This window comes from Bufo bufo, chromosome 7 (genome assembly GCF_905171765.1).
Source record: "Bufo bufo chromosome 7, aBufBuf1.1, whole genome shotgun sequence".
NCBI lineage: Eukaryota > Metazoa > Chordata > Amphibia > Anura > Bufonidae > Bufo > Bufo bufo.
The window spans coordinates 158,650,068-158,665,876 of NC_053395.1; the positions used below are offsets into that span (position 1 = coordinate 158,650,068).

At 48.0% G+C, this 15,809-nt stretch overlaps 1 protein-coding gene and 1 long non-coding RNA gene across 3 annotated transcripts in view; one reads left to right on the forward strand and one right to left on the reverse strand.

Annotated features, from left to right (window-relative positions):
- ERBB4 (erb-b2 receptor tyrosine kinase 4) overlaps positions 1-15,809 on the reverse strand; it is a 1,172,496-nt gene that overhangs the window by 375,775 nt on the left and 780,912 nt on the right. The window lies entirely within an intron of this gene.
- LOC121007603 overlaps positions 13,332-15,809 on the forward strand; it is a 28,773-nt gene continuing 26,295 nt past the window's right edge. Inside the window, exon 1 of the long non-coding RNA XR_005780444.1 lies at positions 13,332-13,344. This is a non-coding gene — a long non-coding RNA (uncharacterized LOC121007603). The remainder of the gene's footprint in view (positions 13,345-15,809) is intronic.

The following is a 15,809-nucleotide window of genomic DNA, read 5'->3' on the forward strand; positions in this document are numbered from 1 at the left end:
ATTCTCTGTGTATATTGTGTTAAATCTAGTGTGCCCTTACGGCGATTAAATATATAATTTAATCTTGTGCTATCGTGTATCTCGATCACGAATCCCCACGTCCGTGTTTTGGCCTAGTTATAAGCTACAACGGGTTGGTTTCTGATCCTATATAATCCCGTTAGCGGACCGGGCTTATATCAAACGAGAAGCTGGTGGCAGATTATCCGAGCTGAGACAGCGCTGTTTTCACTGTGGGAGGGAAAAGGCTCTCTCAGCTTGTTGCCTCTCTTTGCCCGCGTGGACAGGAGGTGTGTGTGTAAACTGTACCAACCTGACCTTACCTGCTCCTCCTAGAGGGCGTAACGTTATGTTTTTGGTAACCAGGGACAATACTCGTGAGCTCGACATAGTTGACCTCAAGCGGGCACGAGGTGTGGTATTCGTCACAGAGGGAGTGGAGGCAAAATGAAATTTATAGAGGGAGTGGGGGCAAAATGAAATATATACAGTGAGAAAGGGGGCCACTGACAAAACTTTGGCAATAACCATTAGGTCCATGACCTACACTAAATGTACATTTTATTATATTATGATAGACAGGGAAGTAAAAATCAGACATCCCTTTGGAAGCAGTATTGAAGAGGGTCATTCATTTAAAAAAAAAATGTTTTTTAAGTTTAACCTTTTCATGATGTGGAGAACCCTCCGCTGCCAGAATTTTTCTTTTTTTGAAAGATCCCTCTTCTGTCCCGCTGTGATCCCCCAAAATTTTGGCACCCAATATGTTAATACCGAGCATTGGTACAGGGAGGAGGAGATGCCAGCGTTTCTCAGTGGGTGTCTCCTTCTCCCCGGCTATTACGTGGTCTGGGTCTGCTGCCATTGTACCGCTCAGTAGTAACATATTGGGCAGCAAAACTTTAGGGGAGCACAGCAGGGCAGACAAAAAAAAAAAAAAGAAAGAAAAATTCTGGCAGCATCAGCGGAGGGTACTCCGTTATTTATATATTTAATATTGTACTACAGCGCATTCAAACCTATAGTGGGGGTGGGGGGGGGGGCACAATGCAAAGTTTGCCCATGGGCCCATAGAACTCTAGTTACGCCACTGTTCATAGGTATTTTTGTGGTGTATTAATAAGAAAAAAAAGGGCGTGTTATTAGCCGTTCAGCGGTGAAAGTACTTTTTTTATAAGACTTTTTTGGGTATATTAATTTACTTTTAATTTAATTATTTTATTTTACAGTATGTCAGACAGACAATTTACAGGCCCTTAAAAGGGAACAGGCAGTGGCCTAAATGTTTCTGGCACAGGCACAAGTAGCAGCAGAAGAAGGGAGGGTGGCAGCAGGAGTCGCAGCGAGAGGCCTGAGCTCCCAGTGTCATCTAGCGGTCGTGTTTTGTGTCTTAACTAGCAACCCAGCGGTGCTTGAATGGTTGACTCGGTCTTCGACTTTATTGCAAGTGACATCAGACACCTCCAGCCAAGAGTCGTGGGTTCCTCTGACACAACGCTGAGTTGGCATGGCCCGGGAGCAGGCCCTGTGCCCCCAACTGTCCTCAACCTGCCTCTGTCATTTTCGGTTCCCTCAGTGTGAGAAGCATTATATGCCGTAGATTCTGCTCCACTTTTCAGCGAGGACGAGCTACTAGAGGACAGCCAGCAGCTACTGCACAGCCAAAATCTGGAGGACACATCCGACGCTTCCTCTGGTAGGCGAGCAAGTGGTGATGATGAGAGTTGGGTGGGAGCTGGTGTTGTGAGCGGTCAGGCTCCTGGCCCTGAGATCATTGAGGGGGACATTAGTCACTTGCAGACAGTAGCGGATGATGATGATGTAGCCAATCACATTTGGGAGCCAGGTGAAGATGAGGCTTCATCATCATCATCTGGAGAAGAGAGCGGAAGCTTGCGCGTGAGGCAGCGACTGAGCCAGCAAGGTGGTAGCGTGGCCGTGAGTTAGCAGGGTGGCATCAGTGGGAGGTTGAGAGCCAAACATGCACGAGGTAGACCGCTCACTTCGCAGAAGCCTACCTGCCCAGAAAGTAGCGGTGCAGGGGTTCACGGAGGCAGTCAGCACGGCGTGTTTAGGGGAAAATGCCATACTCGGCAGTCTGACAGTTTTCTGTCAAGCTTCCGGAGAAGGTAAACAGGGCCATTTGCTCAATCTGTGGGAATAAGGTGAAGCTTGGCCACGGCCCTACGTCAACACATGCAACATCACCATAAAGTGACCTGGGAGAACTGTGGTGGTACTAGGTCCAGCCTGCTGCAGCAACGGCTGCATCACCAAATGGCCTGCATCCCTTTTCCACAAGTCAAGGCTCCACCACCTCAGCAGAAGGGAACTGTTTGTCCTTTCAGTCATTTCATCAGCAATCTATCACCAAAGTGATAACCAAGAGACAACAGTATGCGTGCACTCATCCAATGGCGCAGAAGCTGAATGTGCCCCTGGACAAGTTGCTGGTGATGCAGTGCCTCCCTTTTCAAGTGGTGGACTCTGTACCTTTCAGAGAACTGATGGTTTGTGCCGAGCCGAGGTTGAGAGTCCCAAGCTGTAATTTCTTTGCGAAAAAGGCAGTACCAGCCCTGCACACCTATGTTGAACAGAAAGTGGGCCAGTCTTTGAGCCTGTAGATGTCCGACAAAGTGCATGGCAGCGCTAACGTGTTGTAACTACAGTCAAGGACAATATATGTCCTTTACAGCCCACTGGGTAAATGTGGTTCCTGCCCAGCCACACCAGCAACTTGGTTAGGTGACGCCGCTGCCGCCTCCACATTCTCATGCCGTTGGTCCTGCAACAATGTCGGCCTCTGCCTCCTCATTCTCCACAGTGTACTCAGCGTCCACTGCAGGGACAATTCACAGTGCTTTTCCAGCATACCACATGTGCAGGGCACAGCAGTGCCATGCTGTTCTGCACCTAGTTTGCCTGGGCGAACTGAGTCACACAGGGTTAGGAACTGCTCCGCGCCCTTCATCAAGAAATCAAATCCTGGCTTTCTCCTCGACAACTCAAAATCGGAACCATGGTCACCGTCAACGGGAAGAACATGGCACACGTGTTCAATCTGATTGTAAAGAGGATCCTGAAGTTTTCCAACCATCTGCAAGACATCCTGAAAATGGCCAGGAAACTGTGCATGCACTTCAGCCACTCTTACACTGCAAAGCACACTCTCCTTGAGCTGCAAAGCAGAATGGCATTACCCAACATTGGCTGATATGTGACTTTTCCGCCCGTTGGAACTCCACCTTCCATATGTTGGACCGACTATATAAACAGAGAAAGGCCATAAACGATTTTATGACAATACAGGCAGACAGAGGCACCCCCCTGTGTAACTTCAATGTTAGCCAATGGCAGCTCATGCATGACACCTGCCGTTTGCTTGGGCCCTTTGAGGAGGCCATTTTATTTATTAGTCTCCAGGACTACGGGATGAACAACATCATTCCACTGATTCATGTCCTGGAACACATGCTGCTAAATTAAGAGGATAGCTGAATGCATCTTAGACTCATATTATGTACGACATACAATAGACAACCACACAAAGGCTATATGCCAAAAGCCAGGTATGTGCAAGCCACCAATCTATCCAGGAGTCAGATAACAGCCAGCATACCTTACAATGGCAGCCTTGTGCACTATGAGATATTCCAAACCATGTCTCATCTGACTGAGAACCAGTAAACCTCAAAGTTATTTTGCATCTGTTGGATGGCTTCGGTGGACCTGCACACCTAGATCAATATCAGTAGGACGACAAAAGGTTTTCTGATTGTCCAAACATAATATTCAATAACCTTTCTATACAGTTTTGTCATGTAAAACTAATTTGCATAAACATGGGCATATGGGAAAGACATGCAAATGAGCAGAATCTGCCTTGTTTTTCAGCTGTCATAAGACTATGAAAACCAATAGATAGCGCTATTAAGTTATGAACAGCGCCCTCTATTGGTTTCACAGTCTTATGACAAGACTAATATTCTTGTCAGAAGACTATGAAACCAATAGAGGGTGCTGTTCATAACTCGATAGCGCCATCTATTGGTTTCATAGTCTTCTGACAAGAATATTAGACTGAGTCTTATGACAAGCTTATTAGTGTAGCCTTTTGCATGGAAAATTCGCAATAAAAATTCTACACTGGGATTATATCTGACACTGGGAAAGCTGGGTAATAACTCAGTGATAAAATCTGACACTGGGAAAGTTGGATAATAACTTGCGATCTACATTGAGTTATTACCCAACTTTTCCAGTGTCAGATATTATCACTGACTTACTACATAGTTATTACATAATATTCGCTATATTGCTATATATTAGTTTTTTAGAATATTACGAATATTCTAAAAAACGAATATAGAGCAATACAGAGAATAGGATCTCAGAGAATAGTCTTGTCATAACACTATGCAACTAATAGAGGGCGCTATTCATGACTCGAACAGCACCCTCTATTTTTTGCATAGTGTTATGACAAGACTATTCGCTGTTGTGAGTGAATAGTCTTGTCATAACACTATGCAACTAATAGAGGGCGCTGTTCATGAGTCATGAATGATTCCTAAGTCATGAATCATGACTCATGAACAGCGCCCTCTATTAGTTGCATAGTGTTATGACAAGACTATTTGCTGTTGTGAGTGAATAGTCTTGTGATAACACTATGCAACTAATAGAGGGCGCTGTCCATGAGAGATTCTGCTAATTTGCATGTCTTTCCCATATGCCTATGTTTATGCAAATTAGTTTTTACATGACAAAACTGTATAGAAAGGATATTAAATATTATGTTAGGAAAATCAGAAAACTTTTTGTTGCCCTAATGATATTGATCTAGATGTGCAGGTCCACCCAAGCCATCCAACAGATGCAAAATAACTTTGAATTTTACTGGTTCTCAGTCAGATGAGAGCTGGTTTGGAAAATCTCATAGTGAACAAGGCTGCCATTGTAAGGTATGCTGGCTGTTATCTGTCTCATGGATAGATTGGGCACATACCTGGCTTTTGGCATATAGCCTTTGAGTGGTTTTCTATTGTATGTCGTACATAATATGAGTCTAAGATGCATCCAGCTATCCTCTTAATGTTGTTGCCAAACCATTTTGATGGGGTTTCCATCAATTTCTAACCTTTTTTTATGAACCAGACATCCTCTTCTCTTCTGAGCAGGGGGTGCCTGGGGGTTCTCCCATTGACTTCCATTGTTTTAAATTGTATTCGAGCACCCAAATTAATCGGCTGAGCATTCTGATCTGCCGAGCATAGAGATGCTCAAGCCGAACAGCAGTTCAGCCAAGCATGCTCGCTCAACACTAATCTTATGTAGTCAGTTGGCCGCTGCCTATGTGCGCCATTGCCCATCCTTATGCAGGTCTAACCGGGGGGGTCCTCTGCACTAACCGGGAAGGGGGTCCTCTGCGCCCAAAAGCCATGGCACTCACGTTCCACTGCCATGGCTGTTGGGGGTGTGTGGGGGTTCAGGATCAGTACCAGCAACATCAGCAGCAACTTAAGTCTATAGTCACTAATGAGCAGTTTTCTTCACCCGCTTACTGAAGAAACTACTCACCACCAGTAGCAGCAGCTAGACATGGATCAGAACCTGAACCAGCAGGTTTTGGCATATTTGAAGTGTACCCTGCCACCCCACATAGAAGATCCCCTGGACTACTGTGCAGCCAAACTCGATTTGTGGCCGCAATTCGCTGAGTTTGCCCTGAACAAGCTTTACTACCCGGCCAGTAGTGTGGCATCAAAGTGGGTGTTTAGTGTGGCTGGGGCCATAGTTACCCCAAGAAGAACTCACCTGTCCACCCAAAATTTGGAGAAACTGACCTTTGTGAAGATGAATCAGGTGTGGATCAGCCAGGATTTCAATCCACCAGTGCCTGATGCATCAGACTAGATCATCCATGGTGCCACACCCAAACTTTGTCAAAAGAAACCTGTTTCTATTCTATTGCCCCCACCTCCCCACTGGGCCACTCTGTGGTCTCCTCATGCTGCTGCTACCTCACCACTTTGCGGTCTCCTCATGTTGCTGCCACCTCACCACTCTGTGGTCTCCTCATGCTGCTGCCACCTCACCACTCTGTGACTGGGCCACTGTGTTGATGACTCATGTGATTCCTGTGATACCTCATGCTATTCCTCATGCGATTCCCACACTCACCACTCTATGACTGGGCCACTGTGTTGACGACACATGCAATTCCCACCCTCACCACTCTGGGCTACTGGATTGATGACTCATGTGATTCCTCATGCGATTCCTCATGCGATACCTCATGCGATTCCTCATGCGTTTCCCACCCTCACCACTCTGTGACTGGGCCACTGTGTTGACGACTCATGAGATTCCTCATGCAATTCCCACCCTCACCACTCTGTAACTGGCCACTGTGTTGACGACACATACAATTCCTCATGCGATTCCCACTCTCGCTACTCTGTGACTTTGTTGACAACTCATGCGATTCCTCATGCGATTCCCAACCTCACCACTCTGTGACTGAGCCACTGTGTTGACTCCTCATTGCACTACTTGTTTCAGCGTGTAACAGAACCGGTTCTGTGGAAATCTATGTGGTATCAGCTGACGACGGTGTAAAAGGAGTGCGCTTCTTCTTGACTGTAACACTAACCTGTAAGGCTGAGTTCACAGTTGAGTTATTTGTTCGGTTTTGGCTTCGTAACTGACCAAATAAGTGAAGTGTGAAGTGATTCTAAAAGTAATGCCTATCATTTGCGTGTCATACTGACTCACAGTACTGTTTCACTAGCACAGCTGGCTCCCTATGCATGTTTGTGCAATGCACAGTGTTCTACACTTCTATGCAGGCTCTCGGGAAATATCAGTTTTTTTAATGCAATTTGTCACAAACAAATTTAGATCGAATCAGACCAAATCGAAATTTTGAGAAATTTTGAGAATTTCTAAAAACAACCTGTCACCACAAAATGCAATGCATTCTGAAAGCACCATGCTGTAGAGCAGGAGGAGCCAAGCAGATCGATATATATTTTTTGTGGGAAAAGATTCAGTAAAACTTGCATTTTATACATTTATATATTAGCTTTTTTCACCTCCTGTTAACAGCATTAGTACAGAGAGGAGGAGTTATCTGGATTAATAGCATTGTGTGTATAAGTGTACATAACAGTTAGCTGTAATACACTGGTAAATTATTCCTCCTGTACCGATAGTCATTCACAAGATGTGAAAAAATTAGAGATATACAGTAAATGTATAAATTACAGGTTTTACTGACTCTTTTCCGCTTAGCTTCTTCTGCTCTATAACATGGTGCAAAGGCCTTTAGTGTTAGGCTACTTTCACACCTGCATTCGGTGCGGATCCGTCTTGTATCTGCACAGACGGATCCGCACCGATAATGTAAACGCTTTTATCCGTTCAGAACGCTTGGCTCCGTATCGTCAGGCGGACATCAAAACGCCTCCAGTGCAGAATATAGGCGCAACGGAGCCAAACTGATGCATTCTGAACGGATCCTTATCCATTCAGAATGCATTGGGGCTGAACTGATCCGTTTTGGGCCCTTTGTGAGAGCCCTGAAACAGATCTCACAAGCGGACCCAGAAACAGTGACGTGCCCGGGGGGGGCGATGCCGGCTCTGACGGGGGTGCCAGCAGGCCCAAAAGCAATGAGCGCTTCCATCAATACAGATGGAAGCGCTTATTGCTGAAGCGCTGACACCCGTGACCCAGTCCCACATACTGCGGCAGGGCAGGGAGCGGAGCACGTAGTTCCCTGCCCCGCCGCCGATCACCGCCATAGGCTTCAGGCCTAGTAGGCCTGAAGCCTATGCGGTAGTGAAATCCCGGCGCAGGCGCGCGTGATGACGTCATCGCGCGCGCCTGTGCCGGGACTCAGCAGCACAGTGTCGGGACTCTGCAAGTAAGTATTTAGCTTTTATGGTTTCCTTCTTTTTTTTTTTTTCTTTTATGTGCCAACTTTGGGGGGACATGAGGGGGCTTGGGTGCACAGAGGACGTGTGGGGGCAAACTTTTATTTTATATTATAATGTGGCAACTTTGGGGGACATGAGGGGGCCGGGGTGGACAGAGGACGTGTGGGGGCAAACTTTTATTTTATTTTATAATGTGGCAACTTTGGGGGACATGAGGGGGGTGCACACAGGAGGATGTGGGGGGAATATGGTGGGATACTGTGTGTCAAAGTGGGGGGGGCAATTTATTATGGGAGGGATGGCAATGTGGGGGACACTACTGTGTGGGGGGCAGCGTGGGGGACACTACTGTGTGGGGGGCAGCGTGGGGGACACTACTGTGTGGGGGGCAGCGTGGGGGACACTACTGTGTGGGGGGCAGCGTTGGGGACACTACTGTGTGGCGGGCAGCGTGGGGGACACTACTGTATGGGGGCAGTGTGGGGGACACTACTGTGTGGGGGCAACGTGGGGGACACTACTGTGTGGTGGACACTACTGTGTGGGGGGCAGCGTGGGGGACACTACTGTATGGGGCAGTGTGGGGGACACTATTGTGTGGGGGCAGTGTGGGGGAAATTACTGTGTGGGGGCAGCATGGGGGATACTACTGTGTGGGGGGCAGTGTGGGGGAAATTACTGTGTGGGGGACACTACTGTGTGTGGGACACTACTGTGTGGGGGCAGCGTGGGGGACACTACTGTGTGGGGTAAATTACTGTGTGGGGGCAGCGTGGGGGACACTACTGTGTGGGGGCAGTGTGGGGGAAATTACTGTGTGGGGGCAGCGTGGGGGACACTACTGTGTGGGGGGCAGTGTGGGGGAAATTACTGTGTGAGGGACACTGCTGTGTGGGGGACACTACTGTGTGGGGGCAGCGTGGGGGACACTACTGTGTGGGGTAAATTACTGTGTGGGGGCAGCGTGGGGGACACTACTGTGTGGGGGCAGTGTGGGGGAAATTACTGTGTGGGGGGGCAGCGTGGGGGACACTACTGTGTGGGGGGCAGTGTGGGGGACACTACTGTGTGGGGGCAGCGTGGGGGACACTACTGTGTGGGGGAAATTACTGTGTGGGGGGCAGCGTGGGGGACACTATTGTGTGGGGGGCAGTGTGGGGGAAATTACTGTGGGGGGGCAGCATGGGGGACACTACTGTGTGGGGGGCAGCGTGGGGGACACTACTGTGTGGGGGGCAGTGTGGGGGAAATTACTGTGTGGGGGACACTACTGTATGGGGGAACTACTGTGTGGGGGCAGTGTGGGGGAAATTACTGTGTGGGGGCAGCGTGGGGGACACTATTGTGTGGGGGGCAGCGTGGGGGACACTACTGTGTGGGGGGCAGCGTGGGGGACACTACTGTGTGGGGGGCAGCGTGGGGGACACTACTGTGTGGGGGACACTAGTGTGGGGGAAATTACTGTGTGGGGGACACTACTGTGTGGGGGCAAGCGTGGGGGACACTACTGCGTGGGGGGCAGTGTGGGGGAAATTACTGTGTGGGGGACACTACTGTATGGGGCAGTGTGGGGGACACTACTGTATGGGGGCAGTGTGGGGGACACTACTGTGTGGGGGCAGTGTGGGGAAAATTACTGTGTGGGGGCAGCGTGGGGGACACTACTGTGTGGGGGGAAGCGTGGGGGACACTACTGTGTGGAGGGACTACTGTGTGGGGGGCAGTGTGGGGACACTACTGTGTGGGGGGCAGCATGGGGGCCTTGCTATTGGGGAGGCACTGTAGAGGCCAGTCTATTATTTCTGGGCACTCTATAGAGGGATTATTACCTGGAGCACAATATAGAGTGTTATTCTAGGGCATTCTAGGGGACGTTATACAGTGGGGGAAATAATTATTTGACCCCTCACTGATTTTGTAAGTTTGTCCAATGACAAAGAAATGAAAAGTCTCAGAACAGTATCATTTCAATGGTAGGTTTATTGTAACAGTGGCAGATAGCACATCAAAAGGAAAATCGAAAAAATAACTTTAAATAAAAGATAGCAACTGATTTGCATTTCATTGAGTGAAATAAGTATTTGAACCCCTACCAACCATTAAGAGTTCTGGCTCCCACAGAGTGGTTAGACACTTCTACTCAATTAGTCACCCTCATTAAGGACACCTGTCTTAACTAGTCACCTGTATAAAAGACACCTGTCCACAGAATCAATCAATCAAGCAGACTCCAAACTCTCCAACATGGGAAAGACCAAAGAGCTGTCCAAGGATGTCAGAGACAAAATTGTAGACCTGCACAAGGCTGGAATGGGCTACAAAACCATTAGCAAGAAGCTGGGAGCGAAGGTGACAACTGTTGGTGCGATTGTTCGAAAATGGAAGGAGCACAAAATGACCATCAATCGACCTTGCTCTGGGGCTCCACGCAAGATCTCACCTCGTGGGGTGTCAATGGTTCTGAGAAAGGTGAAAAAGCATCCTAGAACTACACGGGAGGAGTTAGTTAATGACCTCAAATTAGCAGGGACCACAGTCACCAAGAAAACCATTGGAAACACATTACACCGCAATGGATTAAAATCCTGCAGGGCTCGCAAGGTCCCCCTGCTCAGGAAGGCACATGTGCAGGCCCGTCTGAAGTTTGCCAATGAACACCTGAATGATTCAGAGAGTGACTGGGAGAAGGTGCTGTGGTCTGATGAGACCAAAATAGAGCTCTTTGGCATTAACTCAACTCGCTGTGTTTGGAGGAAGAAAAATGCTGCCTATGACCCCCAAAACACCGTCCCCACCGTCAAGCATGGGGGTGGAAACATTTTGCTTTGGGGGTGTTTTTCTGCTAAGGGCACAGGACAACTTATTCGCATAAACGGGAAAATGGACGGAGCCATGTATCGTGAAATCCTGAGCGACAACCTCCTTCCCTCTGCCAGGAAACTGAAAATGGGTCGTGGATGGGTGTTCCAGCACGACAATGACCCAAAACATACAGCAAAGGCAACAAAGGAGTGGCTCAAGAAGAAGCACATTAAGGTCATGGAGTGGCCTAGTCAGTCTCCGGACCTTAATCCAATCGAAAACCTATGGAGGGAGCTCAAGCTCAGAGTTGCACAGAGACAGCCTCGAAACCTTAGGGATTTAGAGATGATCTGCAAAGAGGAGTGGACCAACATTCCTCCTAAAATGTGCGCAAACTTGGTCATCAATTACAAGAAACGTTTGACCTCTGTGCTTGCAAACAAGGGTTTTTCCACCAAGTATTAAGTCTTTTTTTGTTAGAGGGTTCAAATACTTATTTCACTCAATGAAATGCAAATCAGTTGCTATCTTTTATTTAAAGTTATTTTTTCGATTTTCCTTTTGATGTGCTATCTGCCACTGTTACAATAAACCTACCATTGAAATGATACTGTTCTGAGACTTTTCATTTCTTTGTCATTGGACAAACTTACAAAATCAGTGAGGGGTCAAATAATTATTTCCCCCACTGTAGCTGTTGTAGACACTATAGGAACATTTAGGGTCATTTATCAAACTGGTGTAAAGTAGAACTGGCTCAGATTCCACCTTTCATTTTTGATAGCTCTTTTGGAAATCCAGTTCTACTTTACACCAGTTTGATAAAGGACTCCAATTATGTCTATTAAGGTCACAATTTCTTCAGCAGTATAGTACCTAGGGCATTGGGGGGCACAACGGGCACAGGTATTGGGGTGGCAGCAGGATGACACCAGGATGGAGAGGTTGATGGAAAAATTGAGAAATCTAACGTGTCTGTGTTACAAACTCTGTAGAGACGAGATGCGGCTGAAAGAATTTCTCATGGAGGTCTAACGGAGGAGAAGAGGAAAGAGAAGGTCTACATGACAGGAGATGTCCCTGGATGTAAGAGGTATGTGGTCAAGTATTGGGTGGGGGGTGCCATAGAAATGACCCGCCCCGGGTGCCAAACACCCTGGGCACGCCACTGCCCAGAAACGCCAGTGAAAGTAGCCTTAGTGACCTAGAGGTTACCTTGGGTTCCTTTGTGATCTTGAAGACTATTACATGCCTTGCTGTTAGCTAGATCTTTGTTGGTTTACCACTCCTGGGAAGGGTAATAGTGGTCTTGAATTTCTGTCATTTCCACAAACATGTGTTATAAAGATCAGGCATTGATAGATCTTTGATAGATGTTTTGTTGCCCACTCACCCCTGATTGTCATCCTATTACCCACCTCCGGACCGCCTAACGCAGATTCGCGTTCCGGAGGTGGCAGCGCTGCGCACAATCACGCATATACGCGTCATCTCGCGAGACGCGAGATTTCGCTCAAAGCCGGCCCGCGCATGCGCATCGCGGGCCGGCAAAATTAAAAGAACAAGTTCGTCACCAGCCTGCCAGCAACGATCATTGGCTGGCAGGCTGGCGATTTTCAAAAAATCAAATCACAAGTCATATAACAGATCATATTAGTAAATATGATCTGTTATATGGCTTGTCTGCTCCTCTGCTGGTCCTTTTCGTCGGTTGGATCCAGCAGAGGAGCAGACTGAACTGTGAGTACACCAAACACTACACCTTAGCCCCAGATCACCCCCCTGCACCCCAATTAACCCTTTGATCACCCCTTTGATCGCCCCTGTCAATCACTAGTGAAAGGAAAAAAAGTGATCAGTGTAAACTGTCACTTTTTTTTTTTCACTAGTATTGGCTGTTATTTTTAGGGATAGTTTAGGCCCCTTGGTTAGGTAGTTTAGCGTGAGTTAGCGCCCAGCCCACCGCACCGCAGTCACTTATTCGCTGTTTAGCGTATCGCTAATCAGCATTTGTACTTTTATAGTATCTGTAAGTGATCAAAACTGATCACGGTCAGATCTATAACAGTATTAGTGTCACCTTAGCTCGCCCTCCACCCAAAACGCAGTGTTTGCCCGATCAGGCCTGATCGGTCGCCCACACGTGCGTTCACCCACGCCCGCCCCACCGCAGTGACAAAAAATATATATTTTTTGATCACTGCACATTCATTTTACACGCACTGTTGCGATAAAAAAATCAGTTTTGATATTTTTTATCAACCGCAGCGGCCTCCGGTACTTCGCTAGCCTCCCCTTTGTAAGACAGGCTTGCTTTTTTTCTTGGGTAATCTCAGGGAATACCCCTAAATTTAGTAGTCCAAAATGTCAAACAGGGGGTATTCTTCTGAAGAGGCCTACAGGATTCTGACCCAGTCGGATGAGGAATGGGAACCCTCATCTGACGAATCTAGCGGGTCAGAATATGAACCTGTAGAAAGCAGTGGCTCTCTGACCCAAAGTTCGGACGAGGAGGTTGAGGTCCCTGGCAGCACCAAGCGTACCCGACCCCGTGTCGCTAGACCACAGGTTATGCGGGATCCGCTTCAAGAGCAGCAGAGTGGGGCTGTCGCTGCCGGATCACGTGGTGAGGCATACACCAGCAGCGCAGCCCTCCCTGGACCTAGTACCAGCACTGCCGTACAACATGGTGACGTGGCGAGCACCAGAAGGGCAGTTGAAGCTGGTACGGTGGCACGTGCAGTAGTTACCCTGTCGCAGCCACCGCACAGACAGGCCCGTAGAGCCCCTAGAATCCCTCAGGTGCTGGCAAACCCTGATTGGCAGTCACCAACTTCAGCCGCACCATTAGTTCCCCCTTTCACCGCCCAGTCTGGAGTTCGGGTTGAGACGGCTCAAATCGGTTCGGCCCTGGGATTTTTTTGAGCTGTTCTTGACTGCGGAGCTCTTGGACTTAGTCGTGGCAGAGACAAACCGGTATGCCACACAATTTATATCCGCCAACACGGGAAGCTTTTATGCCCAGCCTTTCCGGTGGAAACCAGTCCAAGTTTCCGAACTTAATTTTTTTTTGGGCCTTCTCCTCAACATGGGCCTGACAAAAAAGCATGAATTGCGGTCATATTGGTCCACGAACCCGATTCATCACATGCCCATGTTCTCTGCTGCTATGTCCACGGCACGATTTGAGGCCATCCTCCGTTTCCTGCATTTTAGCGACAACACAACCTCCCGTCCCAGAGGCCACCCAGCTTTTGACCGGCTCCACAAAATTCGGCCCCTCATAGACCATTTCAACCAGAAATTTGCAGATTTGTATACCCCCGAGCAAAACATCTGCGTAGACGAGTCCCTAATACATTTTACCGGGCGCCTTGGCTTCAAACAATACATCCCAAGCAAGCGTGCCCGGTATGGGGTCAAATTGTATAAGCTCTGTGAAAGGGCCACAGGCTATACCCACAAATTTCGGATCTATGAGGGAAAAGATCAGACCCTGGAGCCGGTCGGTTGCCCTGACTACCTGGGGAGCAGTGGGAAGACAGTCTGGGACTTGGTGTCACCCTTATTCGGCAAGGGGTACCATCTTTATGTGGACAATTTTTACACAAGTGTGGCCCTCTTTAGGCATTTGTTTCTAGAACGGATTTGCGCCTGTGGCACCGCGCGAACTAGTCGCGTGGGCTTCCCCCAATGGCTTGTAACCACCCGTCTTGCAAGGGGGGAGAGGGCTGCCTTGTGTAACGAAGAACTGCTCGCGGTGAAATGGAGAGACAAGCGTGACGTTTACATGCTCTCCTCCATTCACGCAGACACGACAATCCAAATTGAGCGAGCAACCCGTGTCATTGAAAAGCCCCTCTGTGTCCACGACTATAATGCGCTCATGGGAGGAGTGGACTTCAATGACCAGATGTTGTCTCCGTATTTAGTTTCCCGCAGAACCAGACGCTGGTATAAGAAGGTGTCTGTATATTTAATTCAATTGGCGCTGTATAATAGTTTTGTTCTCTACAGTAAGGCTGGGAGAACAGGATCCTTCCTCAAATTCCAGGAAGAGATCATCGAGAACCTCCTTTATCCAGGAGGTTCCGTGACCCCATCCACCAGTGTAGTTAGCCATCTACACGAGCGACATTTCCCCAGTGTCGTTCCTGGTACCTCAACCCAACCGTCACTCCGAAAAAGATGTCGTGTCTGTAGCAGGAGTGGAATAAGGCGTGACACCCGCTATTTCTGTCCTGACTGTCCTGACCACCCTGCCCTATGCTTTGGTGAGTGTTTCCGGAAGTACCACACACAGGTACACCTAGCATAGGGATTGCATCTCACAGGACAGGCAAACAGGGCTCCTTTCACCTGGGATAAAGTGCATAACGTACTTCGCCACATCTTTGGGCGATTTGCGCTTTGCACATTGTCCCATGGGGAAGGAGAGGTTTGTTCTATAAAGGTAAAAAAAACTAAACAAAAAAAAAAATTACCGGTAAGTAACAAAGTTAAAAAAGTTAAAAAAAGTTAATATGTTCTGTTCTAAAGTTAATAAAGTTATTGCGTTGCGGCCTGGTTTTTTCTTTTTTGTTTTGTTTTTTTTACCTTCCAGGTGGACCAACCGATCGACTAGCTGCAGCACTGATGTGCATGCGGACAGAAGCATTGCGCTGCTGTCAGATTAATCGCAAGTCGGCGTATGCGGCGCTGCAAGACGAGATTTCTCCTCTGCAGTAAAAGATACGTTTGCCGAGGCATATGAGCTGAGGAGGTGGCGGTGTTCATATACTTTGGCAAACACTTTGTATATATAAAAAAAAAAATCCCGGCAATGATTTATTCATCCACATCGATTGATGTGAATGGAGAAATCTGGTTTGCCAGGGCATACGAGCTAAGTGGGTATGGATGTTGGGCGGAGCTCCTATGGCCTGGCAGACGCCTTTCCCCTCCTTTTTCTTTTTTTGGCAGAGATTTTTTCATCCACATTGATCGATGCGAATGAAGAAATCTGTGCCGTTCATTTTTTTCTTTCAGCCCAGAGCCTGAACGGAAAAAAAAAATCTCATTACC